At 41.3% G+C, this 24,309-nt stretch overlaps 1 long non-coding RNA gene across 1 annotated transcript; it reads left to right on the top strand.

Annotated features, from left to right (window-relative positions):
- Positions 1–4,415: 4,415 nt before the first annotated feature.
- LOC142073457 (uncharacterized) lies at positions 4,416–24,264 on the top strand. Its single transcript, XR_012670360.1, has 2 exons — positions 4,416–4,938; positions 22,659–24,264. It is a non-coding gene; the product is annotated as an uncharacterized LOC142073457 (long non-coding RNA).
- Positions 24,265–24,309: the final 45 nt, after the last annotated feature.

Raw genomic sequence — 24,309 nt, 5'->3', positions numbered from 1 at the left:
GTTTCCCGATAAAGCCATTACTGCTTAAAGGACAAAAGGAGGGTAGTTAGTTGACTGTGCTCAGAACTGGGTTACCAAATTAGCTTCAGCCACTTTCAATTACAGAAGCTCACAGTTTTGAAATGAGTTCTGCATGAGGGGACATCATTCGTCTTTCATGATGAGCAAAAGAACATCATCATCATTATTTAACAAGGAGCCGGCAGCATAACTAACTCTAGCATAAGATTCCTCCAAAAGAAAATAGGATTTGATTGGCGCTAACAAGGAACAAGATTACCCAGTAGCTTGGCTTCAGTGGATTTCACAGCCTTGCTGCTATGGAAGTGACCTTGGACTTATCCTGAGGGGATTTACTCCTAAAACTATTCTGAGCCACTTGCTAATGAAACTTAACCAAAAAATTACAGTGGGAATTGACCACTTCATATATCGTTTTAGCTGTAGCCTAGGGCATCTCCAGGAAGGAGGATGCTAGCCAACTACAGCAGCACCAAAGAAGAAAAGAGAACTAGCTGCTCTGTGAGGAGGAGACTAGCTGCTGGCCACCCAGTAGACTGTGCTCTCCCTTCCACCTGGATCCCCCGTCCATCGACGTCAAGAATCTGTAACAGGAAGAGAGGAGTAGACCCCAATACCTGAGGAAGAGGAGCCACCTGCACCCAAGGCTGGGAACTCATGGCTGTCACACCCAAGAGGAGGAGATGTAGTGTGGTTGCGGTCTGGGACTTGACCTTCATGAATTCTAAGACATACAGGAATAAGTAACAAGACCCTTCAAAGGTAAAATGAACAATTTACAGGACAGTGAGTAAGAGCACAAAGAAAGGTGAATTTAGTGTTCACCCACTTGATTTTATATTACACATTAAATACAAATAAGCAAAGGGCAGATGAGAGACCAAAATATACTATTGATGTTGCATTCGTGTACTTGGCCAAAATGTCTGAGGTGAAATTCTGACCCTATTGAAGTCAATGGGGATTTTGTCATTGACTTCAGTGGGGCCAGGGTGTCACTACTTGCTGTTATTGGTTGGTTGTTTTATTTTAATTATTTTTTCTCACTCTTTTTCTTAGCCAAGATAGGCACAAAAAATGCAAAACCCAGCGCGTGTGCACACACGCACACACACACACCAGAGAAAGATGTTTTCCCACTACTCTAGTTAATTTCCCAGTTCTTTCTCTGAATATTAATTTCATTTTCAACAGATATCTATTCAAGACATTTTACTTGAAAAATGAATGTCTGAAGGAAATTTCATGCTATTTCACACTAGATTTGTTGTTACACATGTGCAAGGAGAATTGGGTCTCTGACTTTATTATTTTCTTTATGGTTTTGTTCTGTATACTAATGGATCTATTTTGACAATGTGCTGTTAGCTACTGCAACTCCATGTATACTTTTCCAGGTAATATAAAATATAATCAATATTATGGATGAAATTGAATTGGCAGAAAGAATGGGAATGCCAGTTTCTATTAGCCATGTAATAACAGATCTCACCATCAAGAGGTGCAAAATATCCCTTTAATGGTAGTGTTGCCAGAGGACCCAATTTGATGTTCATACTGTTAGAGAGAAGGAGAGAAACAACAGAGAAGATGGAACCACCAGTCACAGCTTGAAGATGCATTGGGAATGTGGCCCTGAGAAAAGTCTACAGAGAGAGTTTTGGGGATGAGTGTGTCTGAAAGAGGCCTGGAGCTGTGTTAAAAGAAACTGTACAAAGACCCCTGACTCTATCAGACTCTCCTCCTAATAGATACAACTTTCAGACCCCTGAACTTTGGTGAACTGCCCAGGCCAAAAAGTGGGTAGTAATATTCTGAATACTCAGGGATAGAGAAGAGTTCCCTTCTGCTCAGCAGACTGGGGAGAGTAACGGGTATTTGGGGAATATTTTAATATAAATGTGGAGTGTGCCCTAAAGTTGTATAGAGAGGAAGTGTGGTTAATGCACAAAGGTCTGGGTTTAATTACCACATCTGCCACCAAGTTCCTGTGTGAAGTTTTACTTTATCTCTCTGTGTCTCAGTTTCTCATCCACAAAATGGAGTTAATACTTTCTTTCTGTCTTGTCTATTTGCAGTGTAAATTCTTTGGGGCAGGCACTGTCTGTGTGTGACCAAAATGTCAGCCACCTCTGTGGATACAACTAACAAAAAGGGGGAGCATAAGGTACCAGTGAGAGATTTGTTTGCCACAGTAAGCAGCAGTTGTGGCCTTCTAGTGGCCTAACCTGTCTGATTCCACACTACATAGGGGATGTGGGCTTTCAGAAAGGTGAAATCCTGTTGTAAGGAGCGACTTGGGTAATCTCCTTTTTGCTTCTTATATCAGAATGATCACGATAGCTACATGCATAGAACAATGATCTCACCAAATCAAATCATTTGCATAAAAGCAAAATCTCCATCTTGCATGGACAGCATGTACACCACCAAACTCTCCACTCAGAAAGCAGCTCAATCAGGTAATATAATTGGCACTCTCACAAACTTTTTATCTTTGTCTGAGTGGCACTCAAAAAGGAGTGAAGTTCTTTCCTGCTCTTGAAAATATTGATGGAAATCAAGGAAATTGCTTACTGCTGACTGTCCCACCGCTGGCAGGAGTGAAGGGCAAGAACTAAGAGGAACATGAGAACTAAGAGAAAATGGCTTGTGGAAAGTCGGATTTGGTCCATAGAGCCAAACAATCATTTTTAATTATGCAGCTAATTATCCCTGGGCCAGACTGTGAGCTGCCTACTCACCCTGATGAGCAGTTACTCATATAAGTAGGCCTATTGAAGTTAATGGGATTACTCAGGTGAGTAACTGCTCACCAATGTGAGTAAGGAGTTTCACAATTTGACTCACCGTATTTCTGATTCATTGGGACGAATCAAACATTGGTGTAACTCTATAGACCTCAGTAGTTACACCAGCTTCAGTATCTTTAGCTGCTGAGTACTATAATGTACGTCAGTGTTGTGCAGTATGAGACAAATGAGACAAATGTGCTTTTGTGAGCACAATTTTCAAGGACAGAACAGACATTATAGAATAATTGTATCAGGAAAGGCAGTGATAAGAAGATGACCCCTCCATTAGCAGTAGTGGCCAGCAAAACCTTGGCAGCCCATGGGTCTATAGGTAGCATATAAATAGATTGAGTCTTAATAGGACAGTCCTAAGCAGCGTAGTGTTGTTGAGCCAATCTCTTTTTTTCCACGTTTTGGAGGGAGCTGCAGTGTGCGGAGACTTGGGATTGGTGGTTGGAGTTAGGGGGTTTCCCTCTTTCCTTACTGGTTTTGGGATGTGGCTGCTCATTCAGTTCAAATGTAATGGCAGGGGGGCTTCAGGAATTCAGAGCAAAATAAAAAGTGTGTGTGAGAGAGAGGAGTGGTGCTTATGAAAATGAGAGAGCCACAGGGAGAAACCGGAAGAGGGAGAAAAATGAAGACAAGGTCCTGGAAGCAGAAATTTTCTATACATGTAATTTAGCTCTTTTTGTCTTTTCTCCATAACCCAGATCCCTTGGCCCCTTGTTAATTTTTTTGTTGCTCTTTTCTGAACTCCTTGCAGCTTAGAGACATTTCTGGGCTCCTGAAAACCAGAATGATATCAACAGGTTGAAAGGAATTCTTTGGGAGACAAAAGAGATTCAGGAGCTAAAAGGGGAGATTTGAGGAAATATTCAAAGAATTAAACTTGGCTAAACAGCGACTAGGAAGGGCTAGGGGTATATAAATCTCTCTACTAGATTGCAGTTATGGTGTAATTCTATCAGACTCCAGAGTAATGGATCAAAACTACTTTTATATCTTACAATAGCATTACTGCTGCATCTTGGTTTGATTATTAATGTAGAATAATTTAATATTTTGTAAGGCTCTTATGGGAGAGCTATATTTGGCCCAATAGCTCTGAAAGGTGTTATCTGCCCTTTTCATTTTAAATTAAGTGTTGACTCTGGAGCCTAATGCAGGAAGATTAAGGACCAGCATTGTTTTTAATTACTCTGACAATCATATTAACAGAAACATCCAATTACTCTGGGCCTCTTGGTTCAGAATGAGTAACATTATTTTATTTGCCAACATGGCCCCTGGACATAAGGAATCATCAATATGCAAACCCTACAGGCTATTTTGTTTTTTACGTTTCCCAATTATCTGTGTTTGGTGCTGTGAAAAGGTGTGCTGGCCCTTTAACAACAGGCCCAGCACTTCTGTTCCTGTCTCAGCCCTTTGAGGCCAGCTATTCTGGTGGCTGCTGTTCCCAGAGGATAGATGAGAACTATAGGTTCGAAGCAGTGCACGATGGGGAAGGGGGCAGAGATATAAATGAGCTCCTTTCTGCTCAGTGCAGAGGGAGAAGCTTAGGGGAAAGTTGCTGTTTGGGTGTGCTGGTGACTGAGTTCCAGGCCAAGATTGGGCCTTAGGCTCCAAGTCCTAGCAGAGAGGAAGTTAGGAAAGGAGCCCAGGAGGGGCTGTGCTGAAGAGGACTCAGCAGGGTGCCAGGGAAAAAAGCTAAGAGGCAAACCTAGACAGGCAAAGCTAGGAAGTGGCCCTGTGTGGAAAGGGAAGTGAGGATAGTTGACTTTTTTTTTTTTTTTTTTTTTTTGAGCAGGCAGCTGCTTCACTGTTTAGGTAGCAAGAGAGCATAGGGTTTACTGGGGTGCTGCCTACAGATAGTCTGGGTATTCCTCTGCAACCAAGGGGAAGCAAACAAAGGAAAGACTTAGTGAAGCACTGTTATGCCTGGAGAGCAGAGAAGATTGTCACCCAGTAAAGATACTGGATGAATTCTTGGATCTTCATTTCATCTGGACATTTGTTTGGGACTTGGGAAGGGAGGACTCTTTGATCTAGCCAGGTGGCTAAACCTACTACTTGGAGAATGGGGAAACTGAGGCATGGCTACATTCAGATGGCAGAGAAGGTAAGACTCCCCCAACCCTCCCACAGAGGGTCCTATTCATGGTCTTAGATGACACAAAATTATGTTTAATCAATTTAAGTTAATCTTCAAATATGCTCAGTTCACTGTCTCTTACTAAATTCTGAAACACTTGTCAATGACTGGAAAGCCTGGTAACTAGTATTCTATATACAGTGTTTTCTGTCTTCCTATTTTATGTACTTTAGGGGAAAACCACAGTAAAACTTGTTCAACAAATGAATAGCTTTCCTTGTGACATATGTTCTCCAGAGGATTGTTATCTGCAGTCAGATCCCTATCATGAAATGGGCGGATGATGTACTGCTGACACACGGCAGAGAGGCAGTTTCTGGTGACAGCTCCCTAATTGTAGCTTTTTTTTGTTTTATATCTTAAAAAAAAGGTCACAGATGGTTATCCATTCTCAGGAGAGGGAATATAGCTATCCCTCAAGTATTAAAAATGTGTGCAACGCTCAGCTGTTCTGTGCTATACAGCATCACTATGTCCAATGGTATTTTTATGCTTTCATCACCCCAAATAGAAAAGGGAGCTCTGAACCCTTTAGTTGGTTTAACTTTTTTATATAGAAGTTTTCAATTTATGTTTGGAATTTGATAGCACTGCTATGTAGCTGCCATTTTATTTCAAGCAGCTAGTTGGGCTAAAATTCAAAATGTTGACTTTAACTTTGTATTTGTGTAAATTCCTGCTTCAGAGTATCTTTTAATTATGTGAATGGGTATTCTGTGTAGGTTCTTGGACTTCGCTCATCACATAGTATCTGAGCACTGTCCAGTAGCACATAAAACAGTGTGACTACACATCTGTCACGTTTGTTCTCTCATACACTCCGCATTGGAGTGTCTTGTTTTGATAGAGTTTTAGGTTTATTAGGGGAATGGGGTTCACTTTAACATACAGGCAATGATGTCCTTTAAGGAACAGCATGAGATCGCTGAAAAAGTAAAAGACCCTCGCTATGACTTAACTATTAAATACAATGGAGATCATGAGCTAATCAAATTCTGGCAAATATTCAAAGTGATGCTACAGAGAAGTAGATAAATGCATCAAACTCAGCTCTAAGCATTCCCTTAGGGAGAGTGATTGCAAACCAGAGGACCACTCTGCCTATGGTCTAGTTAGAATACTATGATCATTTGTTGTCCTGGAGTGTATAAACAGGGGCAAGGAACTTGTGCTCACTTTCTTTACTATTTTCCTTTTTAAGGGTTGGTTCGTTGTTCCCAGCTAGTCACAAAGTCACAGTAAGACCAACATGTCTGTGATGTTTAATACTCCAAAAAATGGTGAAAATCACTGTCCCCCCGACATTCAAATGAACAGGGTAGTGTGTTGTAATGTCTTGGCAGTTCCCTCGTCCAATACCTACTACAGTACTGTTGTATCTGTAACTAACTGAAATGGGCAATTTCCAAACTGATGAGAACATTCATTCTCTCTAAATGAAAAGAAGCAAAATCTAGGAGGGCAGGGCTAAACTCTGCTCTTGTACCTGTGTAATTTGATTGAAGGTACTGGAATTACTGCAGATCTATATCGGTGTAAGACAGCAGAATCTGAGCTATAATTCTGCTGATGTATTACATGCATATCATGCCTTAACTTCACAGACTGGGGAAAAAAAATCTCATTTTCTGCAGCCGCTTTTCATACCAATGAGGCATTTTGTTCCATCGATTGAGCCATTTTGTTCTATTGATTGATTGGTTTGTTTGTTTGTTTTTTTAAAGCAGACCACCACATGGACTCTGACTGAGGCGTCTTAAAACTTGATGGCTTATTATGACCCAATGTTCTTCTGAATAGCCTGTTGCATCTCTTCCGCCTGCCCTCGCCTCCCCACTGCCCTACCCAGACTCTGGGGAGAAAAACATGTCTCCATTGTTCTCCTGTCAGTATTTCCATACATCAGCTCCTTCAGTGACCATATTCTCTACAGTTCCGAAAATAACTCTGTATATACTGAACTCCTCAAATAGGTAAAGCCTGTGCCTTTAAGACTGAGCACAAACTTTTCAACATTTTTTGGTGCTTCAGTTCTGATGTGATTCTCTCCCCCCCCTCCATTTTTGGCCTTGATGTTTGCAGATTGCATCCTTACTAGTGGAAACAAATCTTTAGTGTTCAGCTTTATCTCTTCAAGTATATTCTCTTTTCTTCAATGTTACACAGGTCTGATTTCTCCTGAATTCTCTTTCTAGCTGTATTTCTAACTTTATTGTTGCTCTTTTCATTTATTGTTCAAACTTTCTTTTGATAACTTGAATGCAACAGCATTTTTTCTTTCTATCATCACTTTCCTTGCTTGACATCTTTCTTACATGTTCTCTGCAGTCCAATTTGTACACTGTAGTCCTCAACACTATGTCTGAGAAAAGATGTAGGAGGGCAACAGCCTTATTTATAGCTTTGGTGGATTTATTGCGAGGTACTATGGAATTGTGTATCTATTGAACTACTTCAGCTTTATTCCCGTCAAGCAGTTTCTCATAGTTCATCTGCTTGCTCAGTATTTTCGTACCACAAGTTCATTGTTTTACAAGTTTCTTCAGTATCATTTTAAATAAAAATGAAAAGTGTCATTGTTTTCCTGCACTAGATGCAAATGAAGTGAATGCATTTTGTTTAGCTAAATCCCATTATTGTAGAAAAATGAAATAGCGTTATGTCCCTTCTTGGCAGCAGAGTAAGCAGACTTGCTACTGTATATTAGTGTAAAATCATATTGTATCAGGCATTATATACATAAATTACAGCGCTGGCAAACATTTACAGAGGCTATTCCAAGGCTCACAAATATCCACACTGTTGCAGTAATTTTTTGCTTTCACCTAGAATATTAAAGTCCAATTTGTTACTGTAGTCTATAGCCGAGCTTTCTTGTCGAAGAACTAAAACTCTACTGGGGAAATGACTGCATTACTAATGACTTCTCCCACCTTTGTCTTCGAAAGGGAGCTCCGTTAGTTAAGACTTGGCAGTGGAAAAAGTGGCAAAAATTTGAGTGCAGAAGCATCAGAGAAGAAGAGTCTTTTCATGAAGACACAATGTATTGCCTGTAGTCCAAGTAAATACTAAGACCCTTATCTTTCAAACCCTACTAAACATAAGCCCCTTGTCAAAGGACAGCACCTAAAATCTATTGCCTTCAATGGGACTCTTGTGCGTGCTGAGCTTTAAGCATATACCTAAGTGCTGCGCTCTGAATAGCGCTGGACTAAACTCAAAGCATTTGTTTAAACACGTTGCTGAATCAGGATCCAAGACCAATAATATTTATAAGAATCCGGCCCTATATTTTGTATTCTTTATATTTTTTTAGCAGTCTGAACGCCTATTCTTCAAATTATTTGAACAGCTAACTAATATTATTGGTCCAGATTCCAATAACCTTGCTCACATTGAGTAGTTCGTTATTACTCATATAGTCCCAGTGAAATCAGTGGAGGTACCTGTGGTGCATGGTCCTTCGCTAAGTGACTAAGCATGCCAGAATGTGGCCCGTTATTAAAAGTCTTTCACAACCAATGGGATTTCTGAATGTCTAACCACCATTCACTGCTACCGGTTAAAAATATACTAGTTTTGCAACAAGCTGGATAAGGCTTATTGGTGGTCAGGATTGGGGAGATATGATGACTTATAGCAGACCAGACTAGACTGAGTGGAGAAACAAGTCATTCACGGGTGCTTGAGATATGTCCAAATTCTTCCTGCAGGTGCCGAGGCAGATCTCACATTGACTTTATTGAATTCCTGCTGTATTTTGTTAACTGTTGCCAAATCTCTGTCTCCCACTCATGGATTTCCTCCTCCTAAAGTGTGTCTAGCCAGAATGAGACTCGCATATATGGAGATTCCCAAAATATTATTTTGTTGTGCCTAGATCCACAGCTTTTATACTCTTTCCATTTGGTTTTTAAAAGATGTTACTGTAGCTATGCGAACTTCTGCTATCTCTGGAAATTCATCATATGATTACATTTTTCTACCAGCTCCTAAAACCTCAAGCAATTACAGCAAGTGACAGTTTCTTGGTTGCCTTATGGTTTACCTAAAATCTTCACATATCTATGCCTCTGCATTCAAGGCCAGAGTACTGCAAAGAAATATCAGACAACACAATGCAGCATTTGAAATGTATATAAATAGATCATGTAATAAAAACCAGTAACAAGTATTCCTTTGCATAAACATAATAGTCCAAATTCTTCGCTGGTGTTACTATTGGCTTAGGTGGAGGATACATCAAAGATGAGTTTGAACTACTGTAACATATGCAACAGAAACTGCATCACTACTGAGGGGAACTCTCCTATCTCACTGCTGTTATGCCATCAGAAGATGTATTTCATCTACACTCACTGCCATGATGTACAATGTTTATAAAGGCAACCTCTACTGTAATCCTATTGGTTAAAATACTGTATGTAAATCAACAAAGGGCAATTAATTGTAATAATTACCCTGAAGTAGAATGTACACATGACTAAATGCTTCTAGATGTACTTAAATCTACTTTCGCAAAAAGAAAAGGAGTACTTGTGGCACCTTAGAGACTAACCAATTTATTTGAGCATGAGCTTTCGTGAGCTGTAGCTCACGAAAGCTCATGCTCAAATAAATTGGTTAGTCTCTAAGGTGCCACAAGTACTCCTTTTCTTTTTGCGAATACAGACTAACACGGCTGTTCCTCTGAAACCTGTCATTAATTAAATCTACTTTGATTTCTATACTGTGTGTGCATTTCTTAAAAGCTGAACAAAGAGTGAAAAGAGAGACTTAGCCACTAATGCAACAATCTTTATAAATATAAGCTATCTTCATTCAGTGACATTTGACCTGATTCAGAACTGGTGGAACTCAATGAAAAGACTTGCATTGATTTCACTGCGTCCTGGATGAGGACCCTAATGAACAAAAGGAAACAGAGAAGCATCAGAACTCTTTTGATTTTTCTCATTCTTGCTCCCTTGGGAAATACCTGTAACATATGGCTGTGAGCATTAGTCACGAAAAATGCTATAATGTCGTTCATGGCAACAAGTCACATTGTACCACACCCACTGAGGCTTTTTATTTTTTAAGTGGAAGGGTCTTTTGTTGTTGTTTTTTACAATTGGACTCCATGTTTTAGGAGAGAAGCCTATTTTGAAGATTTATGTTTCTGCAAAACTGATGTTCCAAATGCAAATGTCAGTAGCTAGACGCAAAAGCAAGGGTTTCTGTTATCCAGATAGATTTGCCCTAGCTGATTCTATGGTAACACAATCCTATTGTGAATTCAAGCACCTGCTGAGAAATTCCCCACAGAAATAAAAGGCTTTGCTTCGAGATACCTGGCCCACTTCTAGCTGCAAAAGCCTGACATCAATATTTCATGATGGGATTTATCTGGAGTGTAACACAGTGTGGCACCAGCAATTATACTGGGAGGTAAATATGAATTTAAATCTACAATTCCAGGGGGGAGAAAAACAAATAATTCTAATACATTTACCAGAGAGAGATGTAGGGCAATAGTCTGGCGTCTCCAGTACAGGGAGCCTGGCCTGCCATCCACCATCCTACTCCTTGGACTTGCTAATATCCCAGTTTTCAAGTGCTGCTGAACTGTGCATGGCTCAGGACCCAAAAGGGGGGCCATCATGTCTTTAGGATAAGAGCCCTGAGGCTACTTATTCATGGCTGTGTACGGCCAAGGGGCTGTTCTGACTATCCTCAACTACTGGCATGCAGAGAGGTTCTGTGCACACCCCTAACTGGGGCCATGAGGGGTATGTGAAAGATAGAACCACTGTATCAGCTCTGTGCCACATAGGGAGATCCCCTACGCTAGGGGAGTTCTTGGTAGCTGGTTAAACTGGCTTTACAGCCCCTTTGTGCTGGCAGAGCAGTGCAGCAATGCCATATCATAACAGAGCTGGGCCTTCTGAGTGCAAGGTAGGTGGCTGGGGGAGTGATAGAGGCAGTAGGTACCCAAAAGGGGGTGGACCATAACCTGCCCCTCTCTCCTCTATTACTACTTTGCACATTCTGATTTCTGGAGAGAGCAGGGCTGCAGCTTTTGTAGGTTGTAGTAGTTGCCCGCTTTGTGTTTTCCCCAAGCACCTACAGAGACGCTTTGCCTGGCTGTGTTCTCTGCCCCTTCTTCAGTGCCCTTCTGCAGCCTGTGAAGATGGCAGTTGCCTCAGTTGCCACAATCTGTATGTAGACTGAAAAAATGAGAGTGCAAGCTGCTACTGGAAAAACAGCATACCCTATAACTTGGAAACTAGGCAAGTGACACCCTTGTCCCAGACTTTCAAAAGCAAGAATTAGTGCCATTTCTCTGGATTGACACCAGCTTTCTAGATTTTTCTGGGCTATGTAAACATAGATCATGTGGAAGAGTCCTTCCTAGTTCAAGATGTATTTTTCAAGCATATTTTTTAAAAGGGACTTCCTAATCGATTGTGAACTCTTTCGGGCAGAGCCCCTCTCTTTCTCCTTTGTACAATGCACAGCACGCTAGGTCCTGGTCCATCATTGAGGCTCCTAAGCACTACCATGGTACAAATAAATAATAATAATACTATCAACACTTATGTCTCTTTTCAGCGACACATAGATAGAGCCAGTGCCGTATCTGGATGCAGGCACATAACCAGAATGAATTAATTTTCATTACACAATTACATATTTCCAGTGCATGCTAAAATACAACTTATAGAAACACACAGACATAGTCATTAATTTTTTTCACAAATTTTATAAAACTTTGTGAAAGCATAACACATAATGAAAAGATGATGTGCTATGAATAGGCAATTATTGGTATTTACGCTAATTATATAATTAGAGGAAGTTCTTTACTTGAGTACAATCTAAATGAGTAAGCATAGCTAAGAAAAACAAGGAAACACACACAACAAAACTACATTAAGGGAATATTATGTGTGGGAAAGAAATACACAGAATTATAGTCCCAATCCTGCAAACTCTTACTGATGTGAGTGTTCTTTACAGCCCCTGAGCAGCCTGGTATAGATGAATCTTGGGACCTACACGCAAGGGAATAATGGGCAACAAATAATGTATTTAGCCTCTTTCAGCCCATTAGGTGATCAAGATTTCCCCATTTACACACTACTTGACTTTAGCCAGTGACTATCTCTTTGAATTTGTGATTGATATGGAGTGATCACAGCTATTTAAAATTCAGGCCATGCTGCTGAATTGTGATTGCTCAGGTAAATCCCAGTGTACTGTTTGAAAGAATGCCCAGTCATGTCTGCTGCTAGAATACTTCCACATGTAACACTGAGATTCACTTTCTGCTGACATTTTTGCCAGCAAAACATGCTCTCCCAGATGTTCACAGTAAGTGAACAGAAAGAGCGCACAGACATAGTCAATGGTAATTTATTTAAAATGTGAATATTCACACAAATATTCTGCATTATTCACTCAGCTCCCTATATAACTCTCATAACTTCTAACAGGAGGATGGATCCCACACTGCACATACACTGTATTACACATACATTTAAAAGCTAACTTCAGCAAAACTTATATATAGGTATACTTAATGCTGCCTCAGTGCAGGAGGGGAGGGGAGCGGCAGATGGCTAGATAACTTCTTGAGGTCCCTTCCAGCCTTACATTACTGTGATTGTGTAGATAAATATGACAATCAGGTTGTTCAGTATTTTCATTTACTTAGCACACAATACCTCTGTATGTTCTAACATGATTTAATGTTTTGTACATATTTATTGATAATTTCTGAGTCATATATACTCTGGCTATGAGAGGAGTGTGTGCATATATGCACACGTCTTCATGTGTGAATGTTCCGATCTCATGTGGGATTTTTATATTGCATGCTGGGATGTGGGAGAAAGAATAAGGGACAGTCATATGATTACATGCCATTCTGTATGGGCATACATGCACGTATATATGTAGAATATTATCAGTGGTAGTTATACAAAGGAAAGGGAAAAAAAGGAACTTAATAAATAATGAAGGAAGAATTAGCTATAGGTAACCCAATTAAAAACCTGTACAAAATTGCTTTTATTAGTTGGCAAGATAATCTAATGCAACATTTGGATCTTTAAAGATTAAGTGCTGTATTGTTAATGAAAATAAAAGGCAAAATTTTTTACAATGATCATTTTAAAAAGGGCATATCTTCTAATTCTTCACTTTCTTCACAAAAGATTACAAATGTTGGCTTTGAACAGACCCTTAATTAAGGTTAGAGCTTATTGATGTTTTATTTAATCAGTTGCGTAGTACATCAAGCAAAGTTAATCCATCTGAGTCTTTGGAAGTAAAATCAGTAGATGTAGCTTGGCTGCAATTATTATAATTTTTTTTTCATTTTAATTTGGTGGCACACTGGGTTTTTCTTTCTTAAATTCATATGGCAAAAATTTAAGTTTTGTTTATATACCTTGTGAGTGTTAAATCTGAGTGATTCACACTGTGCAGCTTATAAGTGCAAAATATTCATGTATATGTTTTCCTTTTGAATTCTACTCTCAGTACAAAATTTCTAAATATACTGATCCCTTTAGATAAAACCTACTTGTAATTTCATCTTTGTTTTCCATCTATATCAGGTGCTTGGCCATCTCATATCCTTTCTAAGACTCACAAAAATAGATTTTAAATTATTGTTCTTTTATTATTTGTGTTATGGCAGTATCTAATAGCTCCAATCCAAAATTGGGGCCCTATTGTGCTGGGATCTGCACGAATGATAGTCCCTTCTCTGAAGATCTTATAATCGAGGTTACGTTGGGAGGATGAAACAAAATACATGGAGAGGGAGGTGGCAGACAAGATAACAGTAAAACTATATTCTCGTATAATGAGCATTAGCCTTTTCTGACCACCAGGCTAATTTTGTCAGCTGGCATTAAAAGATCCTTATGAGTTTGTGGCAGTAATATGGGTTTTAGTAGCTGTGAATGAATGAACAGCTTAGTAATTTTCATTACAGGTGAAATTCACAAACACCCTAACCCCCTCATGTACAAAGCTTGAGTATCTGCACTTGTATGGGAAACTACAGTATATAAGTGTTGGGGAGACTAAATTCAACCCTGTGGGCCAGGGCTTTGGAGCTGTGCTCCGGCTCCGCTCCAGCTCCAGGCAAAAACCTGCAGCTCCACTGCTCCGGAGCTGCTCCACGCTACACCTCCGGGCTCTGCTCCAAAGCCCTGCTGTGGTCAGGCTTCACAAAGCCTCTCCTTGGCCACTTTTCCATGCCTGGAGTATTGGCCCCTATTCCTTTGCATGTGCTATGTAGTGGTTTTAGATTTGGATCTGGTGGCCCCTCCACTGAGCCGTCCTCAAGTCCTTTGTCTGTGATGTCCTGTTCACGCTGGGTGTTGAGCCCCATTGTGGTGGGGTGTCCACCCCACACAGACTGAAAGGGGTTAAAATGGCCAGGTAGGCCTATTAACTCCACAGGCCACACCTGAAGGAAGAGCCAGGGAGCAGGGAAGTGATTGCAAGCAGGCTCAGCTGGGTAGGAAGAGGCGGGGCCTATAAAGCCAGCAATGTGACAGTAGACAAAGACTGTTGCTGGGAAAGAGCAGTCACTCCCTGGGGAGAGGGCGGAGTGTTTGGAAGGGAATTAGGAGTGGTAGGAAGCAGTCCAGAGAAGAAGTAACGAGGGCTGGGAGAGTAAAGCCCAGAACTGCTGGGTTGAGGGTTCCTGGACTGGAACCCAGAGTAGAGGGTGAGTCAGGGTTCTCCTACTAGCCACTGAAGGAGTGACATCTGAGGCAGTGACTGGGAAGACTGCCTAGGACTGCTGAAGGAAAGACTTTGATCTACTCCAGAAGCGGGGAATGCTGAGCGACCTGCCTGGAGGGCTGAGTCAGGGAGAGGATGCGGCAGTTCCTGGAGTGAGAGAGGGACTGCAGACCAGAGAGAGTGACGGAGTGACAGTGCGTGGCCATGGGAAGGAGCGTTGGTCTCACAAGCTAATTCCCAGCGTGTCCAGGAGCAGGCGCCAGACAAGCAGTGAGTGGTGCGCCCTGTGATGCCCATCCACGGCAAACTGTGGAAGCAGATGCGCCCCCGTGGAGCCCCCACCCCACTGAGCTCTAGTGGTGTGCAGCATCTTATGTGCATTTTGCCATGAGTATCTCAATCACTAATATTGATGGTATTCTGAGCTCAACAATCACGCTTTGGACTAGGAGGTGAGTAAGAACCAAGGAGTGGCAGAAGTCGATTGCAGGGACTGATGAAGATTCTGAGAGTGCTGTTCTCCCACTGGAATCAAATGACAGTCTGTAAATAAATATTTATTTGTACCTCTCTTGAATGTAAAGAGCAGGTAACAAGTGAGTGCAAGGGCCTACTCCTCCAGCCCTTACCTATGCATAACTCCCCTGGGAAGTCAATGGGAGTTTTGTATGTCTAGCTATCCATTTGTATCTACCAGTGTGTATCTCAGATATTTGTAAGGTGTCTATCACTATGGTAAAAAATGGATTATGGGATGAATCCCTTTTTTATGATTCAACAGGTCCGATCCTCAGCTGGTATAAACTGGCAAAGCTCGACTAAAGTTACTGAAGCTCCATTAGTTTATGCCAGCTGAGGATCTGGCACCCGTATATTTTTCTATGCCTTAGAAAGGGGCTGTAATTTCAACTATTTCTTAATGTATTTTACATTTGGTGTTTTCTGAATAAACTTTATTTATTATGTCTGTGTTTGGGGGAGGCGAAAGATAACTAGCTTCTGTGTAGCAAGAGGGCATACCAGGTCCTCTTGAATTATTAAACTTAATTAGTTTCATTTCTTATTCCTGCAGGCTACAATATCTATATTAAATGTCAATATAAATTGTGGTATGTTTGATTTAGTAGGAGTATAGATTTGGCAATATACTGCAATGCCACTCAGTTTCCACAGAAACCAGTGACTGCTGTGCTTTTTATTCCATTATTGTTTGTATAGTTTCATAAAATGCTGGAAGAAAATAAGACCAACTTAAAATGTTAACATCATCGTGAAATACATAAATAGTCTGGTGAATGTTTTAACCTATAAGTTATTTAGGCCGTGATCCTGCAAAATACTTAAACATTTGCATAATGTCATTCACAGATTGGTGATGCCTTTGTGCAAAGGGCTAGTACAAGACCTATGAGTATGGCTGAAGTCCCACATAAGCCCTCAATCTTTGTAAGGAGGGGGCATTGGACGCATGGCATGCCCACGCATGTTCTCTGAGTTGGTGGTGAACAGAACAGGGGGAAACTCTTCTGTTCCTGTGCTAAACAGCACAATTTCTGAAAGTTAATGCTGCTCTTTAACTTCCAGACTGTGACCTTTAACCCCCTTGGGTGAGTGCTTTGTGACCATGGATAAGGCTGTAGTTCTTTCACGGGGGTCACGGAAGTCACAGATTCCGTGACTTTCTGTGACTTCCGCAGTGGCTGGTGCAGCTGACTTCAGGGACCCGGGGCCCGCTGGAATGACCTGGGGCCAGCTGCACCAGCTGCTACTCGAGAGGCCCCAGGCAGGTGGCTCTGGGGACCGCCCAAGCAGCAGCTGGTGTGGCTGATCCCGGGAACCGCCCAAGCAGTGGTCTTGGGGGCAGCCCTGGGGAGCATCTGAGCAGCAGTCCTGGCAGCTGCCCCCGGACTAGCCGCACTGGCCGCTGCTTCGGCGGTACTGGGCAGCTGGCTCCAGAGACCGCCAGAACAGTGGCTGGTGTGGCTGGCTCCAGGGTATGCCTGAGCAGTGGTCTTGGGGGTGCCCTGGGGACCGCCCAAGCTGCAGTGGTCCCATGATGGCTGAAGCAATGGTTCAGGATGCCCGGAAGCCATCTGAGAGCGATCCCCAGGAGCAGTGGACAGGGGGCAGTCAATTCCCAGCACTGAAGCAGGACCCCTGAAGTAGAGATTTAGTCACAGGTATTTTTGGTAAAATTTATGGACAGGTCACTGGCTGTGAATTTTTATTTATTACCAGTGACCGGTCCATGACTTTTACCAAAAATACCCGTGACTAAATCTTAGCCTTAACCATGGATAACACAGCTATGGCTTGGGGTCAGGAAAAAGTGTTCCATGAATTTTTCCTTCTAAGAGGGTAGATTGTCCTCATTATCTACACTACCTGGAACTACTAAAGGAGAAAATTCTCTTCTCTGGTGCTCTTCTCCATGTAAGAAACTCCACCGTGAGTCTGCCAATCGTAGCAAAGTGGAGAATTCTGCCTGAAATTATTATTATTTTTATTTTTGTTTTTGTATGCAATGTTATAGCCACGTTGGTTCCAAGATATTAGCGACAAGGTGGGTGAGGTAATATCTTTGATGGGAATCAAGTTCTGTTGGTGAGAGAGACAAGCTTACACAGACCTGAAGAAGAGTTCTGTGTAAGCTCGAAAACCTCTCTCTCACCAACAAAAGTTGATCCAACCAAAGATATTACCTCACCCATCTTGTTTTGTTTTTTGGAAAGGAAGAGAGACAGCGGAATGGAGATCAAAGATTGGCCTGAGTCATTCACTCTCTTTCAAAAGATTATCACCGCATTAGCTAACACTGTGGCTTGCAGTCACCTTGGAGACAGTTGAGGTTTTGAGCAAACATGGTCATTGTGGATGTCAAGTCTAAAATACCATCTCCAAGATATTGTCTAGCTTGCAAGAACTGTAATGGTCCAGCAGTGTTATAAACATTTCATTAAACATTCTTGGAGTGCAAAACGATATAACAGATATAGGCAGGTCTTGAATAAACACTTGACTAGTTGAATGGGACACTGTAGGGGATTTTAATTAATTGGTTTGTTTTAACAACGCTTCTTTAACTAGTGACAGTCATATTTAGTAGCAGGCTGCACCTGGCTATCAATGAGTTATCAAAACTTACTGAATCAAAACCCTGAATTCCCAAGCCTTTCCCTTTTATTTCATTCCAGCTCACAGTGGAGTCCGTCTCATAAGTAAGAGCAGCACAAGCTAAGCAAAGCACACGCCCATGCCGTGCGTAACACCATACCCAAGCCTGCTACTTCAAGAGTTTCTGTAAGAGTTACAGTATTATATATATGAATACTGTAACTCTTACAGTATTCATCTTCCAACAGAGGCTCACAAAATCTGTCCCCATTTAGGTGAAAGACTTTTTGGAGACCCGCAGGATAAAATTCAATCTAGCTGTGAATAAATTTAAAATGGGAAGAGTTAGCTCTCAGGTATGGAAAGGCAGCAGTTTGAGCATGCAAACTACAGTATATCAATGCATAGGGGTACATGTGGGTACAAAGATCTAACCTCCTTCTCCTGCAAAGAAAGGCACTGAACCCTTTTGGTTTGCTGGGATTTGTATGAACCATTCTTAGGGGATTGATTTTTTTTTCTTTTTTTCTTTTCTTTTTAGCAGATCGCCTGCCCCATTCCCTCATTTGTCATTTTGTGGTACCCTCAAAACTCAGTCTGTTGAAACTGCCAAACGTTATCCAGGTTTTCTTAACTCATCTGTATTTTATTGTTTTGTTTTTTATCTAATAAATGATTATAGCCATTTCTGTGTTGTGATTTTTAAAAAATATTGTGAAAATTTGTGCAGTTATAGAGGTGGAAAATGAGAGGTTCAGCAAAAGGGTTGGGAAGGGGAGCAGAAATGCAGAATAAATGAGAAAAGTAGAGATGAGCTATGTCTATTAATTTCTTAATAAGGGCCTGATTCTACTACCATGGGCTGTTATCTACAAGGGGGCTTTACCCTGATTATAGCCATTGAAGGTCGGGCATCAGTACAGCAGAACTGGTGTAAGCCCTTAGTGCAGACAGAAACAGCCACCCTAAATCATACCAGTACAGTTTATCTGGTGAAAATTGCTGTTTACAACTGTTGTCCTTGTTTACACTAGGAGTTAGCACTGGTGCAGATATACCAGTACCTAGCCACCAGTGGCTGAGACAGGGTCTTATTCCCTGTCGAGTTGTACCTTAAGCTGTGACTAGTCCTGTTGAAATGAAAGGTATTGCTCAGCATGAGCAAGAATGCCAGAATCTGGCTCTAAATGTAGTGAGAGCCCTACATTTTACAAAAGATGAAGAATTTACAATACCCAGGAGTTCCTGCCATTATTCTGTCCTCTCTCAGCGTCACAAATAACACTGAAGCCTGTTCCACTGTCACTTCTTTAGAAAGTGAGCATAGAGTCTCTGCCAACTGCAGGGTTTCTGGTACCTTCCTCTGAAGCGTCTGCTGATGACCGCAGTTGGGGCAGAATATGGGACCAGGTGGATTTCAGCTCTGATTCAGTAAAGTCCTGTGTATCTAGAGCAGTCCTTGGAGGTTGCCGGTGTGAGGCCCCAACATGTGCAGGCGAGTGATGATGAGATGGGGAGACAAACTGTCCCCTTTTCCACTCTGCTGCTGGAGTGGGCCTAGAGCTACTTGATCTATGGCATGACTGTGTTCCTTTATGGAAAGGCCCACTCTGTGCTAGAACACCACCAGACCTGTCTCTTCCCACTGGGAGGATGGCAGGATTCCCTTGTGCATTGCTTGCTGAAATGAAATGCTTGGCTCCCATGGAATATGACTGCTGTCAGGTATAAAGCTCTCCTGCTTCAAGCATTTATTCCAGATAATGTTCTCCAAGTGGCTGAGTATTACCATGAACTAACCAAGGAGTATCCACGTAGATTGACTTCTATCAGGTGGGTCTGAATAGACAAGTGCTGCTGCAAATACAGGTATGAACTCCGACACTGGCGATACAGTGAGCCAAAGTCATCCCTGGTGTGACTCCACTGATTTTATCATGTTACAGCATGGATGAATTTGACACATTGTCAGTTTTAACGTACTGACGAGGACTCCCTTTGTTTTCTGCAATACCTGTACTTCGAAGCTATCGTATTGCCTATGGACAAGAATAGCTAAGTGGTTTGATGTGAGTGTGATTGTTTTTTCCCCCTCCCCTGCTGTCTATGTGCCTTTGTCACAAATTGTATTATTTAGTGAAATACTGGCCCAGCATGGGCAGCACAAGACTGCAAAGATTGGTTCATATGGGTTTTCCCTTCCTCCATGGTGTCAGATGAACTGACCTTTCATAGAGGGATGGGAGTGGGTGACATAGGGATCATTACGTAACACCTAGTAACCCAAGTGTAAATTGCCATATCCTATATTTTACAAAAAGAAAAGGAGTACTTGTGGCACCTTAGAGACTAACCAATTTATTTGAACATGAGCTTTCGTGAGCTACAGCTCACTTCATCGGATGCATCTTTTACATCTCATTTTAGGGACAAGGGAACCTGATCCAAAACCCATTAAAGTCAGGATTCACATTGACATCAGTGAGTTTTGAATCAGACCCCTAAAGAATGCGGTAATCATTTTGTGACACTATGCCTGATATTCTTCATAGAGATATTATTGTGGTATGCTTATGGCATAACTATGGTAAGATTACTTGTGGCACCTTAGAGACTAACCAATTTATTTGAGCATAAGCTTTCATGAGCTACAGCTCACTTCATCGGATGCATACTGTGGAAAGTGTAGAAGATCTTTTTATATACACACAAAGCATGAAAAAATACCTCCTCCCACCCCACTCTCCTGCTGGTAATAGCTTATCTAAAGTGACCACTCTCCTTACAATGTGTATGATAATCAAGGTGGGCCATTTCCAGCACAAATCCGGGGTTTAACAAGAACGTCTGAGGAGGGGTGGGGGTAGGAAAAAACAAGGGGAAATAAGTTACCTTGCATAATGACTTAGCCACTCCCAGTCTCTATTCAAGCCTAAGTTAATTGTATCCAATTTGCAAATGAATTCCAATTCAACAGTCTCTCGCTGGAATCTGGATTTGAAGTTTTTTTTTTTGTAATAGAGCAACTTTCATGTCTGTAACCGCGTGACCAGAGAGATTGAAGTGTTCTCCGACTGGTTTATGAATGTTATAATTCTTGACATCTGATTTGTGTCCATTTATTCTTTTACATAGAGACTGTCCAGTTTGACCAATGTACATGGCAGAGGGGCATTGCTGGCACATGATGGCATATATCACATTGGTGGATGTGCAGGTGAACGAGCCTCTGATAGTGTGGCTGATGTTATTAGGCCCTGTGATATCTATATAATAGATATCTATTCAGGGGACACCCCCCCCACACTTTCTTTTGGAAAACTCAACCTGGGATCTGAGAGTCAAGCTATTTCTGGCTCATTCTTCATTAACAATAAAGATTCTGCTATCAGAAATTGTTTAACAGTTCATCATGCTACACAAGCCAGAAGAGAATCCAGCTTACTCACTGTCTGTTAGGTGTGTAACCTTTGCAGTGTAACAAAAATAATAAAATTAACATATAGTTTTTAAAGTGTGCTGATCTGACTCTAAATACACAGTAGGAGCAGATATGTTGAGTAAGAAGCTTTTTATTTTTATATATATATAATGTCTCTCTTTTTAGAGCAGAGCCACACTTAAAAGACTTACTATGAGCACTAACTCCCTCTTTCAAACAGACAATAAAACATAACCAAAAAAGTGAGTGGAGGTCAGTACAGATCTGTCTTTCTCTTCCATACTTATATATTTAAGCATGTCCAGTTCACTCATTCTAGTATTCATTCAAGCCTATGATAATTTGATTTGCAATGGTACAAAACCTTCCAATTCGTCTGACATTTTAGCAAGTTATCTTCCTCTTGTGACTCAATTGGGATTTTTCTAACCTTGATAAAATGGCTAAAGTGACTCTTTAGTTAGCGTTCTTGCTACTGATCAAGTGCAAAACACAGTACTGTATTTTTGTAGAGCTAATGTTTTTTGGCACATGTAGTAATGAGTTGGCATCTGTGAGTCTGACATAAGATATGGCAAGGCTAATTAAAGTTGATCTAAATCACACACCAAACATGGGCTGCATTGTTTTGATTGTAGTAATCTTCACTATTGTTCTGTTGCCTGCCAGAGTCTGGCTGGCTGGCAGGCTGGCTCTCACTACGACATCACTTTATAGCAGTTATAAATTATTCTCACCTCTGCTTTTATTTAGTATTAAAATCAGCGAAGAGTAGAAATGGGTCTCTAACCAAAGAGCTAGACTGAGTTGAAACATGTAGAACTGAGGCTAATAGACATCTGACTTTTAACCAAAACATGAAGTAGGCTTAGAGAGCTTGTGGGTGTTGATGTTTTAGTTTTTTCTGCTACTGTCCAATATCTCAGCTGTGCATCTCAACACAATTTATAGCCCCAGTCCCACATGCCCAGTGCTGCTGTAGATGTTGTGATCCCCCAGCATCCGTATCAGCTGGAATTTAAATTCTACTCACACATTACAGGGATTTTGAAGTTCCCTTGTGACTATTAGAATAACATTGTAGTTGGCTATTAATTACAATGTCATACCTCTTCAGTCATGTGACCCTGACTGAACGCTAGACTTAGTTGCTCTTCTCTCTTAATTATCAATTACCACTGATGTATGGTTCCCTGTTGATTTTGTTTTCTGATCGTTATTGGTGTATGCCAAGTGCTTATCAGCAGGCTATTTTAGTAATAGATTTAGCCTTGAAACCAAGAGAGAGAAGGTGGGAGAATGAATGAGCACCAGTGGCTTACAAGAGAATCCAAACACAGAGTGACTCTTTATTGACAATTACATATTTTATTCTTTTCAGCTTTCTGCCTCGTGAGTCATGGATGCTGGGTCATAATTAAAGACGGTCTCTCCAGGAGATGAATTAGGAAAAAAGAGTAGTGATGCTTTCCTAAGCTCAACCGACAAACCAAAACTGTTCCAAATGGGACATCAAAACAAGACTCCAGTCACTGTGGCTGTTCATATGATCCTTTCTTGCTTGCTTTGATCAGCAGTGAGATAGTGAACGACACTGATGTTTGTAAACATCATCATTAGACCTCAGGGTTAACTTGTTCAAATAAATGGTTCTGTTTGCATGTTGTTCCAGGCTGTCTGCAGGCTCAGGAATACATCAGTGCCATCATGGTTACACTGGGTTCACATTTTGAAGATTTTCTTCACAACCATCAAGGCTAGAGACTCTTTAAACAAAAGCTTAGCTTTTAGCACACATTTACTAAACTATTGTGAACCAGCTCAATTCAATCCCTGAATGTGTCAAACGCTGATAATGCAATTCTTGTATTGATTAGGATATTTCAGTACATTATTGTGATGGGGTGGACTAGGCCCAAAGGCCCCCTGCTGGAGGCCTCAGAGTTCTGCCACACCCATCCCAGGAAAGGAGCAGTGGTGAGATCCTCCAATTGGCCTAGAGTGGTTGCGGGGAAGCAACCAATCAGAGAGACTGCTGGAACGGCCAATCAGGGACCAGGAGGGCCGTATAAAAGGAGCTGCAGAACAGAGCAGCAGTTAGTTGCCGCTTGGAACTGGAGAAGAAAGGACTGTGTACCTGGTAGGAAGACTCACTGGCAGGGAGTGTGGGAGCAAGAGGTTCTTGGCTGGCTGCTAGGACTGAGCCAAAGACAATTTGCTAGTAGGGACTGGGGAAGAAATGAAGGCGCTTCTGTGTGACATTATTGACATGAACTGGGATTGTATAGATCATTGTTACAACCAAGGTCCTATAGTGGCACCAAATCTTGTATAAAGGGGGTCAAATAAGGTATCTAAGACAAGGTTATGGTTTGCTGGTTGTGATTATGCTGTCTGTATGCATGTATTGTTTTGTATTTAAAGTTATAAGTATTGGCTCTATACTGTCTGTAGTTCAAACTTGAACTATGCTTCTGGGTGACACCCCAGACAACTTGGTGTCAGCTCTGCCTAGCCTGGTTGATGGCTCATTAAGGACCATGAGCTATACAATCGACCTATTGAGAGAAGGCAGATACATCTTGTGACTCAGCAAGGTGTGCAGGGACATGCCTATAGACAGAACTCGGAGGTTTTTCCATGACACGTGATGGATAGCTTGTCTTTGGGACAAAGAAAGCAGAGACCACATGGCAAGAGACTATATAAAAAGCTGCTGCAACTCTTCCATCTTGTCTTCAATCCTGCTTCAGACCTCTGGAGGGACTCTGCTACAAACTGAAGCTTTGAACATAGGACTGAATGACCCATCCCAGCTGTGGATATACTCCAGAGACTTGATTTGAATCTGCAGTTTATTTCATCACCACAAGCATGAACCAAGAACTTTGCCATAACTGTATGTAATTGATTCCATTTAACCAATTCTTGCTCTCATCTATATCTTTTTCCTTTTATGAATAAACCTCTAGATTTTAGATTCTAAAGGACTGGCAACAGCATGTTGGTAATATCTAATTTTTATATTGACC

This window comes from Caretta caretta, chromosome 10 (assembly GCF_965140235.1).
Source record: "Caretta caretta isolate rCarCar2 chromosome 10, rCarCar1.hap1, whole genome shotgun sequence".
NCBI classification, from domain to species: Eukaryota; Metazoa; Chordata; order Testudines; family Cheloniidae; genus Caretta; species Caretta caretta.
Note: the sequence above shows the minus strand (reverse complement) of the source record. Positions and strands in the feature narration are given on the sequence as shown.